Source organism: Procambarus clarkii, chromosome 54, assembly GCF_040958095.1.
Source record: "Procambarus clarkii isolate CNS0578487 chromosome 54, FALCON_Pclarkii_2.0, whole genome shotgun sequence".
NCBI lineage: Eukaryota > Metazoa > Arthropoda > Malacostraca > Decapoda > Cambaridae > Procambarus > Procambarus clarkii.
Genome location: NC_091203.1, coordinates 10,216,170 through 10,236,670, shown reverse-complemented (window position 1 = coordinate 10,236,670; position 20,501 = coordinate 10,216,170).

Genomic DNA, 20,501 nt, shown 5'->3' with positions numbered 1-20,501 from the left:
TTACGCGGAAACGGGTTGTTCTTCGTCCCTCTTTGTCACTTTATGGTCATCCCCTTGAATACAAAGATTCCGCGAAGCTTTTGGGGTTATTCCTTGACACTCGTTTGTCTTGGTCTCCCCATATCTCTTACCTCCGTGTTGAGTGCTCTAAGGCCCTTACCTTCCTTCGGGTCTTGTCCCATACTTCTTGGGGGGCAGATAGGCGCACTCTCCTTGCTTTACATTCTTCTCTCGTCCTGTCTAAGCTTATGGTTGCCCTGCTTACTCGTCTGCTTCTCCTTCTACTCTTCGCCGTCTTGATGCTTTGCACCATACTGGGTTGCGCCTCAGTTCTGGTGCCTTTCGTTCAACTCCCGTCCTTAGCTTGTATGTTGACACTGGCTTCCTGTCTCTCCAGGACCGCCGTGATCGCTACTGTCTTCGCTATCTTGCGCGGTCCTTGCAACATCCTTCCTCTCGCCTCTGTCGTGCTTTAACTTTTACCCCTCCTGCGGTTCCTGTTCCTCTTCACCACCTCCCTCTTTCTGTCCGGTTATCTCGCCTGCAGGATTCTCTTTCCGTTCGTATTTCTGATGTTTCTCCTCGTGTTCCTTCTTTGCCCCCGTGGAGGGTCCCTCTTCCGCGGTTTTGTACTTCCTTGACCCGTGTCACTAAAGCTTTTACCCCTCCTACGGTTCTAAAACGCCTTTTCCTCGAGCACTTTTTTTCTCACTCCCGCTCCGTTTCTGTCTTCACCGATGGGTCTAAGTCAGCGGACGGTGTTGGGTACTCTGTTGTTTTTCCTGATCGCACTTATATGTGTCGCTTGCCTCCGGAGACTAGCATCTTTACAGCGGAACTTTATGCTATTCTCTATGCTCTTCGTCTCCTACTTTCTCGTTGTCAGTCTTCCTTTGTAGTTGTTGTTGACTCTCGTAGTGCCCTCATGGCTCTCGGGTCCTTTAATCCAGTTCATCCAGTGGTTGTCGAGATCCAGCATTGGCTGTTTCTCGTTCATAGTAAATTTAAGTCGGTTGAGTTTTGTTGGGTTCCCAGCCATATTGGTGTGTCTTTAAATGAGCGTGCGGATGCTGCCGCCAAGGAAGCTGTCCGCTCTTGTCCCATCTCTCGTAAGGGCATTCCGTATTCCGACTTTTACCCGGTTATCCATTCCTCAGTCCTTACCCGTTGGCAGGCTTCTTGTTGTCTGTTACTGGTAACAAGCTACGTACTCTTAAATGTTGTGTTTCCTCGTGGCAGTCCTCCTTCCACCGTAACCGGCGGTGGGAAACAGCTCTGGCGAGGTTGCGTATTGGCCATACTCACTTAACCCATGGTCACTTGATGGAGCGCCGCCCTGCTCCTTATTGTCCTAGTTGCATTGTCCCTCTTACGGTCGTGCATGTCCTTCTTGATTGTCCTGACTTCCAGGACGAGCGTATGTCTTGCTTTCCGACCGCCCCTCGCGGTCACCTATCCCTCGATAGAATTCTTGGTGACTCGGATACTTTTGATATCGTTCGCCTTATGCGTTTTTGTTCTCGTATTGGCATCCTTGGTGATATTTAGCGCCCTCTGATTATTTTGCGTATTTGATGGTGCTACATAGCCTTCCCGGTTTGGTGCCTTCTTTTGATAATTACTTACTTACTTACTTATTGTCAATCCCCCTTTCGTCACTGAACCCGATCTCGACTGACTGTCGGTTTCTTAAGGTGGCGTTTGTGGGGCGTGTACTCACGATGCACCCATAGGAGGCCCCGGCAAGATCGGCGATAGCTTCTTGTTGGGTGTCCTGCCTCTAATTGTGGCTCCATGGTGGGTGTGGGGGCACATTCATGAATGAATTCTTCTTTTCGTAATGATAACCCCTGTTTCGGCTGCTTCTGGTTTACCTTCTCAGGCTCGTGGGGTGGGCGACCAAGTCCCCAAGTCGGTCCGTATTGGAAGACCGGGCTCTGTAGCCTGCGCTGCATTGGGCCCCGACCTTGCTCCTCCTTTGGCCTCTCTGACTCCTTCCCCTGGTTCCCCTCCCTCCTCTGTGGTTGGGTCGAGACCCAAGCCCCCAGTGGTGACTACCTCGTCCCCTGGTGCGGCTCCTTCTCTAGTTGTAACTACTGCGCCTTTTAACCCCTCTCTTGGGGGTTCTCACCGCCGTCCTCGTCATGGCCGCCCTCGCTCGATTCCTTCCAGTTCTGCTACCTATCAAGCCTTGTTTGGTCCCGCTTCGTGGGCCAAATATTTTGATCTCCTCCCTCTTGATTCTGCGCCTCCTGACGATTTCTCCCTCCATCGACATCTCGTTGATTCCGTGGATGCCTCCATTACTTTTAACCCCACTCGTCTTGGTACACGTATCGTTGCTGCTCCTTCTCAGGATGCTGCTTCCCACTTGGCTGCCTTATCCTGCCTTGGCGAGACCCCTGTTCGGGTCTCGGAGAACGCTCGGTTGAATGCCAGTGTTGGCACTATTTTGCTCCCGCCCCATGTTGCGACCAGTGTTCGGGACCTGCGCGACTGCCACGACGATATAAGACATATCGTTGCTGCCCAGGGCCATTCTATTCTCCAGGTGGACACGTTTACTCGTCCCCCTCGTGGTAGTCGCCGTCAACCCCTCCGGGTTGTGAAGATTACCTTTGATGGTAGGACCCTTCCACCCTCTGTTATTCTTGCTGGTGCCAGGTGCTCTGTCCAGGAGTACATTCCTTCTCCTCGGCTCTGCAACAAGTGCTGGAGGTTTGGGCATGGTGCCCTCCGCTGTTATGGGACTGTCTCTCTCTGTCCTTTGTGTGGTGGCGAAGGTCACTCTTAAGTCGGAGTGCACTTCTCCCCAGGCTCGTTGCCTCAACTGCGGTGAGGCCCATCCTGCCTTCTCCCGTGCGTGTGTCCATTACAAGCTTGAGGCAGCCGTCCTCACCTTGAAGCACCGGGAGTGTTTATCTTTTCCTGAGGCGAGACGCCAGGTTCGCCGGCTCCCGCCTTATGCAAATATCTCTTATGCTCGCGTGTTGCGCTCTTCCTCTCCTCGTCCTTCCCGCCTTCCTCAGACTCGCAACTGTTTCCGGGCCTTGGACCCTGATGCGCCTACTGCCCCCTCCTCTGTTCCTTTGGGTTCTCTCCCGAAGGATCCTCCTCCTTGTCCTCTGTCTGGGGTTCCCCTTCCTTATACCCGGTCTGTCGTGTCTCCTGTGTCTTCTTCCTCGTCTCCCTCCGTTCCTCCTTCCCATCCTTCCCCTCCGTCTCTTGACTCTCCCCACCACCTGTCGGTGCGGGCTGATGACCATCGCTCTCCAAACGGCCGTCATGTGTGCTCTCGTTCAGCTTCTGTTGAGACGCTAGAATCCGTTGCCCAGTACGTGGTTGCTGGAACACCTGTCTCTTTACGTCAGAAGCGTAAACCTGGCTCCTCTCCTTCCTCCTCCCCGGCGGGTAAGAAGGCTTCGCTTTCTTCCTCGGCCCCTACTTCTGCCTCTCTCGCTCCTTCCCCTCCCATTTCGGTGGTTGCGACCCCTGTTCCTGCTATGGAGGTTTCTTTAGCCCCCACTTCCCTCTCAGTTGCTGCCCTTGATGAGGTACGCTCCCCTCTTTCTACCCCTCCTCTTCCTGCTGCTGTCCTTGCCTGCTCCTCTCCGTTGTCTCCTCCTCCTCCTCCGGACCCAGCCCGCCCAACTCTAATCTGTTCTCCCGTTTCCTTCCCTCCGTCTTTGCTCAGGTAACCCATGCCCCCTAACCCTGACTTTGCTGACCCTGATCCCGACCCTGATATTCTTTAACGTGCTCTGTTGCTCTTTCGCCTTTGTTTCTTCCTTGTTCTCTGTTTTTGTCCTTTCTCTTCTCGTCGTTGTCCATTCTTCAATGGAACGTTCGAGGTTATTACGCCAATTTCCTCGAACTCCAACTTCAGATTTCGCGGTTTTCGCCCCTTTGTGTCTGTCTCCAGGAGCCAATGCTTGGTGCTCGTCCTAGTCGTTTTCGTGGCTATTCGTTTCTCTCCCCCCCTCCAGCCGTTGCTGGGGCTTCTAATTCTTCTGCTCTCTTGATTCGTGCTGATGTTCCCTTTGTTCCTTTACCTTTTCCTTCGCCTCTCCATTGTTCTGCTGCTCGTATCTTTGTGGGGAAATGGTACACAGTTTGTTCCATTTATCTCCCCTGGAGTGTCCCGCTTTCTCTTCCTGATTTGAAACACCTCCTAGACTCCTTACCGGAGCCTGTGCTCCTGCTGGGTGACTTCAATTGTCGTTATTCTCTTTGGGGTGATGTCCTGACGAATACCCGGGGTCGCCTTCTTGAGCCGTTTCTCCTCTCTTCTTCCCTGTCTCCTCTGAATTCTGGTGAGCCCACTCATTTGGACTCTCGGACTCGCACCCTTTCCTGTATTGATCTTTCTCTCTGCTCTTCTTCTCTTTACTTAGATTTCACGTGGCAGGTTCTTGATGACCTCCATGGCAGTGTTCATTTCCCAATCCTTGTTTCATTTTTCTCGTTTCGCCCTTCCCTCTCTTTTCCTAGGTGGGAGTTTGCTAAAGCGGAATGGAACCTATTTACCCTCAGTGCTGCTCTCTCTGACCTCTCCCTTCTGCCTCTCCCTCGTGCTCTCATCCTTTTTCATGACACTGTCTTCGACGCTGCCTTCCGCTCTATTCCTCGCTCTTCCTCTCGGGGTCCACGGAAGTGCGTGCCCTGGTGGAATGCGGACTGTACTCGGGCTGTCCGCTGTAAGCGTGCAGCCTGGAAGAGGCACCGCCGTCGGCAGACGACCGATTCTTTTCTTTTCTTTCGGAAAGCGAGTCCGTACGGCTAAACGTGAATGTTGGACTTCTTATGTCTCCACAATTACGTCCGAAATTCCCCTGCCACAGATCTGGAGGCGTATCCACAAGTTTGCGGGTAAGATCGTTCCCGATGTTTCCCCGGTCCTTCACCTCTGTGGTACTCTTGTGGCGGACCCGTTACAGGTCGCTACCGAACTGGGTTCTCACTTTTCTTCTGTTAGCTCTGGTCTTCATCTTCCCCAATCTTTCCTTCTTCGTAAACCTGTCCTTGAGTCTCGTCCTTTAGATTTTTCATTCGTCTTCGACTTTCCTATAACGATCCCTTCTCTCTCTGAACTTCGTTCTGCCCTGGCCCTCTGCGGTTCTACGGCGGCGGGCTCCGATGGTATTCATAATGAGATGCTTCACCATCTCCCTCCGTGCACGTCTCAGTATTTACTGAGTCTGTATAATCGGATCAGGGAGTCGTCGTCAGTCACTGAGGACTGTCTCGATGCCGTTGTCCTCCCTGTTCGCAAACCAGGGTCTCTGGGAACTTCCCCTAAGGACTTTCGCCCTATTGCCCTCACAAGTTGTGTCTGCAAACTCTTTGAACGTATGGTTAACGTTCGTCTGATGTGGTTCCTGGAACACCATCACCTCCTCTCCCCTTCTTAATTTGGTTTCCGCAAGTGCCGCAGCACGACAGATGTCCTGGTGAACTTGGAGGTCTATATTCGTACTGCTTTTGCTGCGAAGACCTCCGTTGTTGCCGTCCTTTTTGACCTGGAAAAGGCTTACGACACCACTTGGCGGTATCATATTCTATCTCAGCTTCATTCTTTTGGCCTTCGTGGTCATCTCCCTCTCTTTCTCCGCAGCTTCCTCTCGTCGTTCCTTTCGGGTGCGCCTTGGTACCGCTCTCTCTGCATCTTTTCAGCAATACGAAGGTGTGCCCCAGGGTAGTGTTCTGAGCACTACTCTTTTTCTGGTTGCCCTCAATGGTCTTCTTTCCTCTCTTCCTTCAGGTGTCTTCTCTGCTCTCTATGTCGATGATCTTACCCTTTGCTGTCAGGGTGATGATTCACCTCTCCTTCAGCCCCGGCTTCGACTTGTAATTGATGCCTTGTCGTCTTGGGCCACTGATCATGGCTTCAAGTTCTCTACTTCTAAGACTTTTACTCGGAAATGGGTCGTTCTTCGTCCCTCTTTGTCACTTTATGGTCATCCCCTTGAGTACAAAGATTCCGCAAAGCTTTTGGGGTTATTCGTTGACACTCGTTTGTCTTGGTGTCCCCATATCTCTTACCTCCGTGTTGAGTGCTCTAAGGCCCTTACCCTTCTTCGGGTCTTGTCCCATACTTCTTGGGGGGCAGATAGGCGCACTCTCCTTGCTTTACATTCCTCTCTCGTCCTGTCTAAGCTCGATTATGGTTGCCCTGCTTACTCGTCTGCTTCTCCTTCTACTCTTCGCCGTCTTGATGCTTTGCACCATACTGGGTTGCGCCTCAGTTCTGGTGCCTTTCGTTCGACTCCCGTCCTTAGCTTGTATGTTGACACTGGCTTCCTGTCTATCCAAGACCGCCGTGAACGCTATTGTCTTCGCTATCTTGCGCGGTCCTTACAACATCCTTCCTCTCGCCTCTGTCGTGCTTTAACCTTTACCCCTCGTGCGGTTCCTGTTCCTCTTCACCACCTCCCTCTTTCTGTCCGGTTATCTCGCCTACAGGATTCTCTTTCCGTTCATATTTCTAATGTTTCTCCTCATGTTGTTCCTTCTTTGCCCCCGTGGAGAGTCCCTCTTCCGTGGTTTTGTACTTCCTTGACCCGTATCACTAAAGCTTTTACCCCTCCTACGGTTCTAAAACGCCTTTTCCATGAGCACTTTTCTTCTCACTCCCGCTCCGTTTCTGTCTTCACCGATGGGTCTAAGTCAGCGGACGGTGTTGGCTACTCTGTTGTTTTTCCTGATCACACTTATATGTGTCACTTACCTCCGGAGACTAGCATCTTTACAGCGGAGCTTTATGCTATTCTCTATGTTCTTCGTCTCCTGCTTTCTCGTTGTCAGTCTTCCTTTGTAGTTGTTGTTGACTCTCGTAGTGCCCTCATGGCTCTCGGGTCCTATAATCCGGTTCATCCAGTAGTTGTCGAGATCCAGCATTGGCTGTTTCTTGTTCACAGTAAATTTAAGTCGGTTGAGTTTTGTTGGGTTCCCAGCCATATTGGTGTGTCTTTAAATGAGCGTGCGGATGCTGCCGCCAAGGAAGCTGTCCGCTCTTGTCCGGTCTCTCGTAAAGGTATTCCATATTCCGACTTTTACCCGGTTATCCATTCCTCCATCCTTACCCGTTGGCAGGCTTCTTGGTCGTCTGTTACTGGTAACAAACTACGTACTCTTAAATGTTGTGTTTCCTCGTGTCCGTCCTCCTTCCACCGTAACCGGCGATGGGAAACAGCTCTGGCGAGGTTGCGTATTGGCCATACTCGCTTAACCCATGGTCACTTGATGGAGCGCCGCCTAGCTCCTTATTGTCCTAGTTGCATTGTCCCTCTTACGGTCGTGCATGTCCTTCTAGAATGTCCTGACTTCCAGGACGAGCGTGTGTCTTGCTTTCCGACCGCCCCTCGCGGTCACCTGTCCCTTAATAGAATTCTTGGTGACTCGGATACTTTTGATATCGTTCGCCTTATGCGTTTTTGTTCTCGTATTGGCATCCTTGGTGATATTTAGCGCCCTCTGATTATTTTGCGCATTTGATGGTGCTACATAGCCTTCCCGGTTTGGTGCCTTCTTTTGATCATTACTTACTTACTTACTCACGACGCACCCCTAGGGGGCCCCGGCATGATGGGCAATGACTTCTTGTTGGGTGTCCTGCCTCTAATTGTGGCTCCATGGGAGGTATGGGGGGCACATTCGTGAATTAATATTTTTCTCTTCGTACCTATGTCTAATTCTGTTCCTCATTTACTTTCTCAGGCTCGTGTGGTGGGCAACAAAGCCCCCGAGTCGGTCCGTATTGGAAGACCGGGCTCTGTAGCCTCTTCTACATTGGGCCCTGACCTTGCTCCTCCTTTGGCCTCTCCTGACTACTTCCCTCGGCTCCCCTCCCTCCTCTGTGGTTGGGTCGAGCCCCAAGCCCCCAGTGGTGACTACCTCGTCCCCTGGCACGGCTCAGTCTCTTGTTGTGACTACTGTGGCTTTTAACCCCTCTCTGGGGGTTCTCAACGCCGTCCTAGACACGGCCGCACTCACTCGATTCCTTCCCGTTCTGATGCATATCAAGCATTGTTTGGTCCTGCTTCGTGGGGCAAATACTTTGATCTCCACCCTCTTGATTCTGCATCTCCTGACGATTTCTCCCTACATAGGCACCTTGTTGATAAAGTGGGTGCCTCTGTCACCATCAACCCCACCCGTCTCGATACATGTGTCGTTGCTGCTCCTTCTCAGGATGCGGCCTCCCGCTAGGCTGCTTTATCCTGCTTTGGTGAAACCCCTGTTCGGGTCTCCAAAAACGCTTGGTTGAATGCCAGTGTTGGCACTATTCTCCTCCTGCCCCATGTTGCGATCGGTGTTCGGATTCTGCAGCACTGCTATGATATTCAGCATATCCTTGAGGCCCAGGGCCATTCAGTCCTCCGGGTAGACACGTTTACTCGTTCCCCTCGCGGTCGTTGCCATCAACCCCTTCGGGTTGTGAAGATTACCTTCGATGGTAGGACCATTCCACCCTGTGTCATTCTTGCTGGTGCCTGGTGCTCTGTCCAAGAGTACATTCCTTCTCCTAGGCTCTGTAACAAGTGCTGGAGGTCTGGGCATGGTGCCCTCCGCTGCTCTGGGTCTGTCTTTGTCCTTTGTATGGGGGCGAAGGTCACTAAGTCGGAGTGCTCTTCTCCCCAGGCTCGTTGCCTCAACTGCAGTGAGGCCCATCCTGCCTTCTCCCGTGCGTGTCTCCATTACAAGCCTGAGGCAGCTGTCCTCAACCTGAGGCACCAGGAGCGTTTATCTTTTCCTGAGGCGAGGCGCCAGGTTCGCCAGCTCCCGCCTTATGCTAACGTCTCTTATGCTCGCGTGTTGCGATCTTCCTCTCCTCGTCCTTCCCACGTTCCTCAGACAAGTAACCGTTTCCGGGCATTGGAACCTGATATGCCCACTGCCCCCTCCTCTGTTCCTTAGAGTTCTGTCCCGAAGGGTCCCCCTCCTGGTCCTTTATCTCGGGTTCCCCTTCTTTCTACCCGGTCTGTCATGTCGCCTGTGTCCTCTTCCTCGTCTCCCTCCAATCCTCCTCCCCATCCTTCCCCTCCGTCTATTGACTCTCCCCGCCGCCTGTAGGTGCGGGCTGATGTCCATCGCTCTCCAAACGGCCGTCGTGTGTGCTCTCGTTCAGCTTCTGTTGAGACGATGGAATCCGTTGCCCAATATGTGGTTGCTGGGACACCTGTGTCTTTAAGTGAGAAGCGTAAGCCTGGTTCCTCTCCTTCCTCCTCCCCACCGGGTAAGAAGGCTTCGCTTTCTTCCTCGTCCCCTACTTCTGCCTCTATCGCTCCTTCCCCTCCCATTTCAGTGGTTGTGCCCCCTGTTCCTGCTATGGAGGTTTCTTTGGCCCCCGCTACCCTCTAGGTTGCTGCCCTTGATGAGGTGCGCTCCCCTCTTCCTACCCCCCCCCCCCTCTTTCTCTTGCTGTCCTTGGATGCTCCTCTCGGTTGTCTCCTCTTCCTCCTCCTCCGGACCCCACCCATCCACCTCTGGTCTGTTCTCCCGCTTCCTTCCCTCCATCTTTGCTCAGTTTACCCATGCCCCCTAACCCTGACTTTGCTGACCCTGATCCCGACCCTGATCTTCTTTTACGTGCTATGTTGCTCTTTCGACTTCGTTTCTTCCTTGTTCTCTGGTGTTGTCCTTTCTCTTCTCGTCGATGTCTATTCTTCAATGGAACGTTCGAGGTTATTACGCCAATTTCCTTGAACTCCAACTTCTGATTTCGCGGTTTTCGCCCCTTTGTGTCTGTCTCCAGGAGCTGATGCTTGGTGCTCGTCCTGGTCGATTTCGTGGCTATTCCTTTCTCTCCCCCCCAGCTGTTGCTGGGGCTCCTAATGCTTCTGCTCTCTTGATTTGCTCTGATGTTCCCTTTGTCCCCTTACTTTTTCCTTCGCCTCTCCATTGTTCTGTTGCTCGTATCTTTGTGGGGAAATGGTACACAGTTTGTTCCATTTATCTCCCCCGAGTTTCCCGCTTTCTCTTCCTGATCTGAAACGCCTACTGGACTCCTTGCCGGAGCCTGTGCTCCTGCTGGGTGACTTCAATTGTCGTCATTCTCTTTGGGGTGATGTTTTGACGAACACCCGAGGTCGCTTTCTTGAGCCGTTTATCCTCTCTTCTGCCCCTGTCTTTTCTGAATTCTGGTGAGCCCACGCATTTGAACTCTCGGACTCGCACACTTACCTGTCTTGATCTTTCTCTTTGCTCGTCTTCTCTTTACTTAGATTTCACGTGGCAGGTTCTTGATGACCTCCATGGCAGTGACCATTTCCCCATCCTTGTTTCCTTTTTCTCTTTTTGCCCTCCCCTCTCCTTCCCTAGGTGGCAGTTTGCGAAAGCGGAATGGAACCTATTTACCCTCAGTGCTGCTCTCTCTGAACCCTCCCTTCTGTCTCTCCTCCTTTTTCATTACGCTGTCTTCGACGCTGCCCTCCACTCTATTCCTCGCTCTTTCTCAAGGGGTCCATGGAAGTGCGTTCCCTGGTGGGATGCAGATTGTGCTCGGGCTGTCCACTGTAAGCATGCAGCCTGGAAGACACCGCCGTCGGCAGACAGCCAATTCTTTTCTTTCGGAAGGCGAGTGCGGTGGCCCATAGGGCTATCCGTATGGCTAAACTTGGATGTTGGGCATCTTATGTCTCCACCATTACGCCCGAAACTCCTCTGCCACATATCTGGAATCGTATCCACAAATATAGCGAGTAAATTCGTTCCCGATGTTTCACCTGTCCTTCACCTCTGTGGTACTCTTGTGGCAGACCCGTTGCAGGTTGCTACTGAACTGAGTTCGTACTTTTCTTCTGTTAACTCTGGTCTTCATCATCCCCAATTTTTCCTACTTCGTAAATCTGTCCTTGAATTTCGTCTTTTCGATTTCTGCACTCGACTTCGACTTCCCTATAACGATCCCTTCTCTCTCTCTCAACTTCGTTCTGCCCTGGCTCTCTGCGGTTCTACGGCAGCGGGCTCCGATGGCATTCATTATGAGATGCTTCGCCATCTCCCCCCTTGCACGTTTCAATATTTACTAAGTTTGTATAATCGGATCTTGGAGTCGTCGTCAGTCCCTGAGGATTTGCTCCATGCCATTGTCCTCCGTGTTTGCAAACCAGGGTCTCTGGGAACTTCCCCTAAGGACTTTCGCCCTATTGCCCTTACAAGTTGTGTCTGCAAACTCTTAGAACGTAAGGGTAACGTTCGTCTAATGTGGTTCCTTGAACACCAGCACCACCATCTCCCCTTCTCAATTTGGTTTCCGCATGTGCCGTAGCAGAACAGATGTCTTGGTGAACTTGGAGGTCAATATTCGTACTGCTTTTGCTGCGAAGACCTCCGTTGTTGTCGTCCTTTTTGACCTGGAAAAGGCTTACGACACCACTTGGCATTATCATATTCTATCCCAGCTTCATTCTTTTGGCCTTCGTGGTCATCTCCCTCTTATATCTCCGCAGCTTCCTCTCTCGTCGTTCCTTTCAGGTGAGGCTTGGTATCGCTCTCTCTGCCTCTTTTCAGCAAAACGAAGGTGTGCCCCAGGGTAGTGTTCTGAGCACTACTCTTTTTCTGGTTGCCCTCAATTGTCTTCTTTCCTCTTTTCCTTCAGGCATCTTCTTCACTCTTAATGTCGATGATTTACCGTTTGCTGTCAGGGTGATGATTCGCCTCTCCTTCAACGCCGGCTTCAACTTGCGATTGATGCCATGTCATCTTGGGCCACCGATCATGGCTTAAAGTTCTTTTCAGCTGAGACTTGTGCCATGACTTTTACGCAGAAACGGGTCGTTCTTCGTCCCTCCTTGTCACTTTATGGTCATCCCCTTGAGTACAAAGATTCCGCGAAGCTTTTGGGGTTATTCGTTGACACTTGTTTGTCTTGGTCTTCAAATATCTCTTTCCTCCGTGTTGAGTGCCTAAGGCCCTCGCCCTCCTTCGGATATTGTCCCATACTTCTTGGGGAGTGGATAGGCGCACTCTCCTTGCTTTACATTCCCCTCTCGTTCTGCCTAAGCTCGATTATCGTTGCCCTGCTTACTCATCTGCTTCTCCTTCTACTCTTCACCGTCTTGATACTTTGCACCATGCTGGGTTGCGCTTCAGTTCTGGCGCCTTTCGTTCGACTCCCGTCCTCAGCTTGTATGATGAAACTGGCTTCCTGTCTCTCTAGAATCGCCGTGATCGCTACAGTCTTCGCTATCTTCCGGGATCCTTACAGCATCATCAGTCTCGCCTCTATCGTGCTTTGACTTTTACCCCTCCTGTAGTTCCTGTTCCTCTTCATCACCTTCCTCTTTCTGTCTGTTTGTCTCGCTTACAAGATTCTCTTTCATTATGTATTACTAATGTTTCTCCTCGTATTGTTCCATCCTTGCCCCCGTGGAGGGTCCCCCTTCCCAAATTTCGTACTTCTCTGACCTGCATCACTAAAGCTTTTACCCCTCCTACAGTTCTGAAACGCCTCTTCCTTGAGCACTTTTTTTCTCACTCCCACTCCGTTCCCATCCTCACCGACGGGTCAAAGTCTGCTGACAATGTGAGCTACTCTGTTGTATTTCCTGACCATACTTATATGTGTCGCCTTCCTCCAGAGGCTAGCATCTTCACAGTAGAACTCTATGCTATTCTCTATGCTCTTCGTCTCCTGCTTTCCCGGTGTCAATCCTCCTTCGTGGTGGTAGTAGACTCTCGTAGTGCCCTCATAGCTTTAGGGTCCTTTAATCCGGTCCACCCGGTGGTCATCGAGTTTCAACATTGGCTGTTTCTTATCTCCAGTAAATTTAAGTCAGTTGTGTTTTGCGGGGTTCCCAGCCATGTTCGTATCTCTTTAAATGAGCATGCGGATGCTGCCGCTAAGGATGCTATCCGCACTTGTCCCATCTCCCATAAAGGTATTCCTTATTCCGACTTTTACCCAGTTATTCATGCCTCCATCCCTGCCCGCTGTCAGAGTTGTTGGTCTTCTGTTATTGGTAACAAACTGCATACTCTTAAGTTGTGTGTCCCAGTGGCCTTCCTCCTGCCACCGTAACCGGCGGTGGAAAACGGCTCTGGCTAGGTTATGTATTGGCCATACCTGTTTAACTCATGGTCACTTAATGGAGCGCCACCCTGCTCCTTATTTTCCAAATTGCATTGTCCCTCTTACGGTCGTACATATCCTTGTTGAATGTCCTGACTTCGAGGACGAGTGTGTGTCCTGTTTTCCGACCGTCCCCCACGGTCGTTTGTCCCTCGATAGAATTCTTGGCGACTCGAATACTTTTGATATTGTTCGCCTTATGCGTTTTTGTTGTCGTATTGGCATTCTTGGTGATATTTAGCACCCTCTGATTATCCCGCACATTTGATGGTGCTACATAGCTTTCCCGGTTTGGTGCCTTCTATTGATAATTACTTACTTACTTGAAGATAGGCACATGAAAGGCTTGAAGCAGCCTGGGGTAGCTAAGCCCCACACGGTACCATAGTTACAACACAATACACTTAAGGATGCCCAAAACACTGGCTTAGACTACTCAATAACTACAACTTTTGCCAGAGACCGGTTACACGGGTTTATACTTAGAGAATCACTGTCTACTAAGGTAAGGGAAAGAGAGGAGGAGTAGGAGGAGGAGGAGGAGAATGGAGACAGAGCCACACAGGGACGATGTTGCCACAAGCACAGCCAGACCAGAGAAGACCGGTTACACGGGGTTATAACCATGCTACCAAGTAGCATGGTTATGAGGTAGCCATGCTACCTCTTACTCTAATCGCTGCCGGCCGGATACTCAGCTGATAGTACAGCAGCCATCATTCCAAGTTTACTCAGACATTCTTAACTATTTAGTTTAATCATTTCTAAACATTGCTGATAACTAGTTCAATATAATATTTAATAATCAACAAGCACAGAGTCTTAATGCTCTGTGAGAAACAAGATTTGTCTTATGTCTGGCAAGGAAGACGTGAACAAAGGTATGAAACGCTTCAAATATGAACGTTATGTTAACTAACTATCCTTCTCACAAGATTATTTGTAACTCAGTTTGACCTCTGGTTTCCACTAAGAACCAAAGGTCATAACACTATCTACCTATCTACCCCACTATTTTTTATACATCTTGATTCTAGCTGGTGGCCCTTCTCATTAATACTCCAGACACCTCATAACAAGTAGCAAACTCATAACAAGTGGTTGGCCTGACCGGGAGGAACTTTTTAATTGTAAAAAAATGGATTTTTGAGTGCCAAAACTAAAATTCTTGCTTTCTGCAGAAAGGCTGTGTGGTAGCCTAGGGTCCAGCTCAACTAGCAAAGGATATATCTTGCACTGACTGGACACCCAGCTGGATCACCTCACGATTGAGGTAAGTGTGGCCTTGTGATAGGAGCCGTGCAATTTTTTTGTTTTTTCCCAATTTTTATTTTTTATTTTTTACTTTGGCTAGGAGCTAGATTAATTGGTGATGGCGGCAAAATTGCAGGAACTGGCAAATGTGACCCCTTCAGTGGTAGAAATTAAGAACCTCACCAAATCTAATTTAGTATTGTCAGGCAAGGAATTTGGCCTCAAGTTAAATGACACTGATAAAAAGTGGATTTGGTGAATGAAATCTTACAACATTGCATAGACCAAGAACTATTGCCAAGTGATACACCTTTATGCCAGGCCAGTCCAGCAGAAAGTGTAGCTAGTAGGAATATGGAGCTAGAATTACAACTAGCCCAATTAAGACTGGCAGAGCAAAAGGCTGGAGTAACAGAGCAAGAGGCAAAATTGTTAGAGGAAAATGCTAAAGTAGAGGAACAAAGGCTCAAAAATGAGGCGGAAAGAATTAGAGCAAATACCGTTGTACCACCACCTGCCGGGGACTCAAACCCCAGGCATTATGATAAAAAGCATAACTTGCCTGAATTTTTAAAGTCAGGCCCTGAAAGATTTTTCAACCATTTTCAGAGATTGGCCATGTCCATGAACTGGCCAGAGGAAGAGTGGGTTTAAATCCTACAGGGAAGACTTAGAAGTAAGGCCCAAGATATTTTTATAAATGTCGTACCTAGTAGCCAGAACGCACTTCTTGGCCTACTATATAAGGCCCGATTTGGCTAATAGGCCGAGTTATTTTCTTTATTTTCAATAAATTGTTTCAAAATAGTTTATTTGAATTATTATTATTATATTACATTAGAAACATAAATTATTGACTTAGTTGTGTTAGTTTAGGTTAGGTTTAGATAGGTTACGTTAGATTAGGTAAGGTTGGTTAGGTTCGGTCATATATCTATGTTAGTGTTAACTCAAATTTCATCAACTTCACTTATAAATAATGAAATGGACAGATTTATCATTTCATAAGAAAAAATGACAAAAATATATAAATTCAGGAAAACTTGGCTTATTAGGCAAATCGGGCCTTGCATAGTAGGCCGAGTACGACGTTCTGGCTACTAGGTACAACATAACCATGCCTGACGGCGATTGTTTTGATTATAGTTAAGTCAGGGAACGGATCTTGAGGGCATATGAAATTACACCTGAAGCTCACCGCCAAGCTTATCGCAACCTAAGGCCTACTCACAACCAACCTCACTGAATTTGCTAATGAACAAATAAGATTGTTTGAAAAATGGATTTGATCGGCTAAAGCCGAAACATGGGAGGCACTCAAAAATTTTGTTTTAGCAGAGAATTTTATAGATAATATGCCAGAGCCTGTAGCACGGTACCTTTCAGGAAGGACAGAGGTAGATTCTAATTTTATGGATTTGGCAAAGATGGCAGAGAACTACCAATTGGCGGGCAAAAGGCCCAATAAAAATAATTATAGCCCACATATTAACAAAACTTGTACCCACAGTCAGTCCAGACCAGCCCATTCTAACCCTATAACTAATGCACCTTCTGTTTCAGACATAACTAACTGTTAAATTGTCTAGCTCCATGACACCTAAGGGTGAACCAAAGGGCAATCCTGTTAGTAATTCCTTTTCTCCCCGACGAGTCTGTGGTCACTGTAAACGTGCAAACCACATTACTAGCTGTTGTTGGTAACTGCACCCGGAAAAAAAAAACATTGCTCTTGTGGTGACACAGAGCTTGAGGCCTTCTGAAGGGTTAGGAAGTAAGACCTCCAACCCACAGTGGTTGGACCTGCTTACCCCATTCTTATCGAAAAGGAGACTTTTGTTATCAGAGGGCTCTTCCTGGAAGGACGTGGTGATCTTCAGAGACACTGGTGCCATCCAGACTTTAATCTTGGAGAGTGCGTTGCAAGGTGCCAACACTCTCGACACTGGAGAGGTAGTAATGGTCGAGGGTGTCACTAGTGATACTCGAGCAGTACCCCTCCGTAAGGTTATCCTGGAATCTGATTTCCACAAGGGTGTTTGTACAGTCAGAGTCACTTTTAACCTACCTTTCCCTAATGTTGATGTAATATTGGGTAATGATTTAGCGGGGAATAAGGTAAGACTCCAGACTGCCTATTATGTTGCCTACCCCTAAGGTTTTCACTCGGAGGTTAATGTTGTGTACCCTGTGTGCACGGTGACCAGGTCTATGGGACTTAAATGTAAAGGCAGCCCTGTAATTGCCAAGGTGGTAAATCCCGAGGACACGAGGACCTTTCCGAGTGGTGAAAGCCAAGTGAACCTTGCGGACACATTCATGGCCTGACTCGATGAAGAGGCAGAGGACATTGTGCAGAACCTACCATTGCCGCCTACCGAGAGTAGTGAGGAGGTGGAGGAGAACGCTGTTGAGCCTCGGCCAATAGCATCTGACCAAGGCATGGCCGCCTCCTTCAGTGATTTACAGAAAGATGATCACAGTCTTGCAGAATGTCACGATGTAGCTCTCTCTAAGGAGGAGATTGTAGATGCAGCAACCGGGTACTATTTTACTGATCAGATTTTGATGAGAAAATGGAGACCACAGAATTCTCCCTTGTCAAATAAGTAGGAGGTAGTCCACCAGGTTATGGTGCCTACCTGCTATAGAAAGTTTTGACAGCTGCTCGTGATGATCCTATGGAAGGGGGGGACATCAAGGTATTAATATCACTTATCACAAAATCTTTAAACAGTTCTTTTGGCCCAAACTGAAAAGTGATGTGGCAAAATTTTGTAAGGCATGTATTCATTGTCACCTTGTTGGGAAACCAAACCAGACACCACCTAAAGCTCCTCTAAGGCCTATTGCCGTGCTAGAGGAACCATTTTCTCACGTGGTAATGGACTGTGTTGGTCCATTACCAAGAACTAAGTCTGGAAATATTTACTTAATCAGGATGATGTGTATCACGACCCGTTACCCTGAGGCTTTTGCTGTAAGGAACATCCGAGCAAAGACTGTTGATGCTCGTATGTTGCAATTTTTTTCTACTTTTGGACTGACTCGGATCGTGCAAACCGACAATGGTACTAATTTTAAGTCTGACATTTTTTAACAAATCTGTAAGGACCATGGAATAACTCATAAGGTTTCTAGCCCATACCATCTACAGAGTCAGGGGGTAATTGAGGGGTTCCATCAAACCCTTAAGCAGATGCTGAAGACATCGTGCGAGAATTCTCACCAATCCTGGGATTAGAACTTGCCTTATGTTTTGTTTGCTGTTCGAGAGGGGTTACAAAGTTCACTGGGTTGTTCTCCTTTTGAGTTAGTCTTTGGCCATAAGGTTCGTGGAACGCTGCAAATTTTACAGGAGAATCTGTAAGGGAACGTAACGTTGACCAAAGGTTCAGCTTTCTTTGCACAACACCACCAGAGACTCAGGGACTGCAAGGCGGCTGCACTAGAGTATCTTGGGAGGGGCCCAAGAAAATATGAGAGAACGACACGATGCTAAGGCTAAGTTGCGGGTATTTCAGCCTGGTGACCCTGTCCGGGTATTAAAGCTTCGACTAGGGAACAATATGTCTCACAAGTACGAAGGCCCCTATATTGTAACAGGAAAGGTTGGGGACCTCACATACAAAGTAAGGCACTCTAACAAACGTGTCCAGGTGATGCTCGTACACTTGAACCGGCTGAAGAGGTTCCAGGGCCCCAGGCCCGTCGCTCTAACCAATGTTTCCTTTTCTAGTGATGGAGGGGATGATTGTTCTGGGGACCCAAGTAATCTCATTCTCAATAATTCTAGTTCTGTGAATGCTGTGGAGGACGGACTGTCCCATTTGCAGATGGCCCAACGTGAGGAGGTGCAGTCGTTACTTGACGAATTATCCAGTCTGTTTGGGGGGGTCCCGACCCAGACTGATGCCATCTACCATGATGTCAAGTTGACGGACTACACCCCCATTTGCCATCAACCCTATCAGATGAGTCCGGAAGAAAAGGCCATCGTGCAGAATGAAGTCGCCTTCCTGCTCCAGCACGGCCTCATCCGGCCGAGCCAGGGCTCTTGGTGCTCGCCCTGCCTTTTGGTCCCCAAACCAGACGTCTCCTGGCGATTATGCACTGACTATCGGCAACTCAACAAGGTGACCATCGTGGATGCTTATCCGCTGCCCCTCCTACAAGACTGCATCGACGAGATCGGAAATGCCACGTACTTCTTGAAATTCGATCTCTTGAATGGATACTATCAGATCCCGGTCACCGAACGTGCCAGGCAACTAACTGCATTCGTAACACCCGATGGTGTCTTCGAGTATCAAGTGTTACCGATCGGCTTGCATAATGCCCCTGACACGTTCCAGAGTCTAATGAACTCTCTGCTCGCTAATGTGCCAAATTGTCTGCCGTATTTAGATGACATTGTGCTTTTTGATAGTAATTGGACTGACCACATGGCTAGGTTATGCCTGTTGTTCACAGTTCTGAATCGTGCAAACCTAACTTTAAATGCTAAAAAGTGCCATTTTGGCCAAGGCACAGTGACGTACCTTGGTTATGAAGTGGGCCAAGGAAAAGTGTTACCTCGGCAAGATAAAATCAGTGCCAATCTGGAGTATCCAGTGCTTCGTTTTAAAAAGGACGTTCAAAGGTTTATCGGTATGTGTGCGTACTACCGGCACTTTTGTCAGAACTTTTCCAGTGTTGCCACTCCTCTCATGCACTTGTTGTGGAAGGCCATTAAATTTCAGTGGTCAACAAACTGTGCAGAAGCATTTAAAAATTTGAAATTGATCTTAACTTCCGCCACAGTGCTCGATTGTCTAAGGTTTGACCGACTGTTTAAAATTCATATTGTCGCATCTGACACGGGTGCTGGTGCAGTGTTGTTGCAAACTGGGGATGATCAAGTGAACCACCCAGTATACTATTACTCTGAGATATTTGACAAGGCGCAACGCAATTATTCATTGGTAGAAAAAGAGTCGTTGGCATTAGTGTTAACATGTAAAAAGTTTGAAGTATGTCTAACAGGTAATATAGTGGAAGTATACACGGACCATAACCCACTAGTGCTCTAAAACCAGATGAAGGCAAAAAATAAACGCATCCTCAGGTGGGCACCTACTGGACTTCAATCTTTCCATTACCGTTTATGCCCGAAACGCTTTGCGTAATAGTGGCTTTAGGCATTGTATGTACTAGCTCTACCTATAAGTCAACCAATCTTTGTAAAAATTTCTTGTATGTATGTACCTTACCTAACTAAACATTTATTTATTTATTTATTTATTTACCCACCTACCGGCCGGCTCAACGTGATAGCCTATGCACTGTCCTGGTTACCTGAGTAATATTCATCAGAGCCACAGGAAGCCATATACCAGCTGTCATGCTTTAGTTATTTTTTTTTTAGGTTCTTCTGTGACATTAAATATTCCTTGTCAAATTTATTTATTTCCCCGTTTTTTTTTTTTTTTTGTATGTGCTTTTTCTTTCACAGAATTCCTTTGTGTGCTTTTCTTTCAAAAAACTTATTTTTGTGTGCTTTTTCTTTCTTTCCCAGAATTCCTTTATGCTTTTTCTTGCAGAGAAATTTTTGTTTTGGTTGATTTTCTTTTATTACATAGATTTTCCTCATTATTCTCTGTATGCTCTTACAAAAAATATGACTACTATTCTAGTAGTCACATTTTTTTTTCTCTGATGAGGGGGAGGAATGTTACGATCCTGGGTTCTTAGTGGAAACCAGAGGTCAAACTGAGTTACAAATAATCTTGTGAGAAGGATAGTTAGTTAACATAACGTTTATACTTGAGGCGTTTCATTCCTTTGTTCATGTCTTCCTTGCCAGACGTAAGACGAATCTTGTTTCTCACAGAGCATTAAGACTCTGTATTTCTTGATTAATAAATATATTATTGAACTAGTTATCAGCTATGTTTAGAAATGATTAAACTAGTAAAGAATGTCTGAGTAAACTTGGAATGATGGCTGCTGTACGATCAGCTGAGTATCTGGCCGGCAGCGATCAGAGTAAGAGGTAGCAGGGCTCTAGGTTGGTCTTCTCTGGTCTAGCTGTGCTTGTGGCAACATCGTCCCTGTGTGGCTCTGTCTCCATTCTCCTCCTCTTTCTCCCCTTCCCTTACATTAGTCTACAGTGGTTCTCTAAGTTAAGTATAAC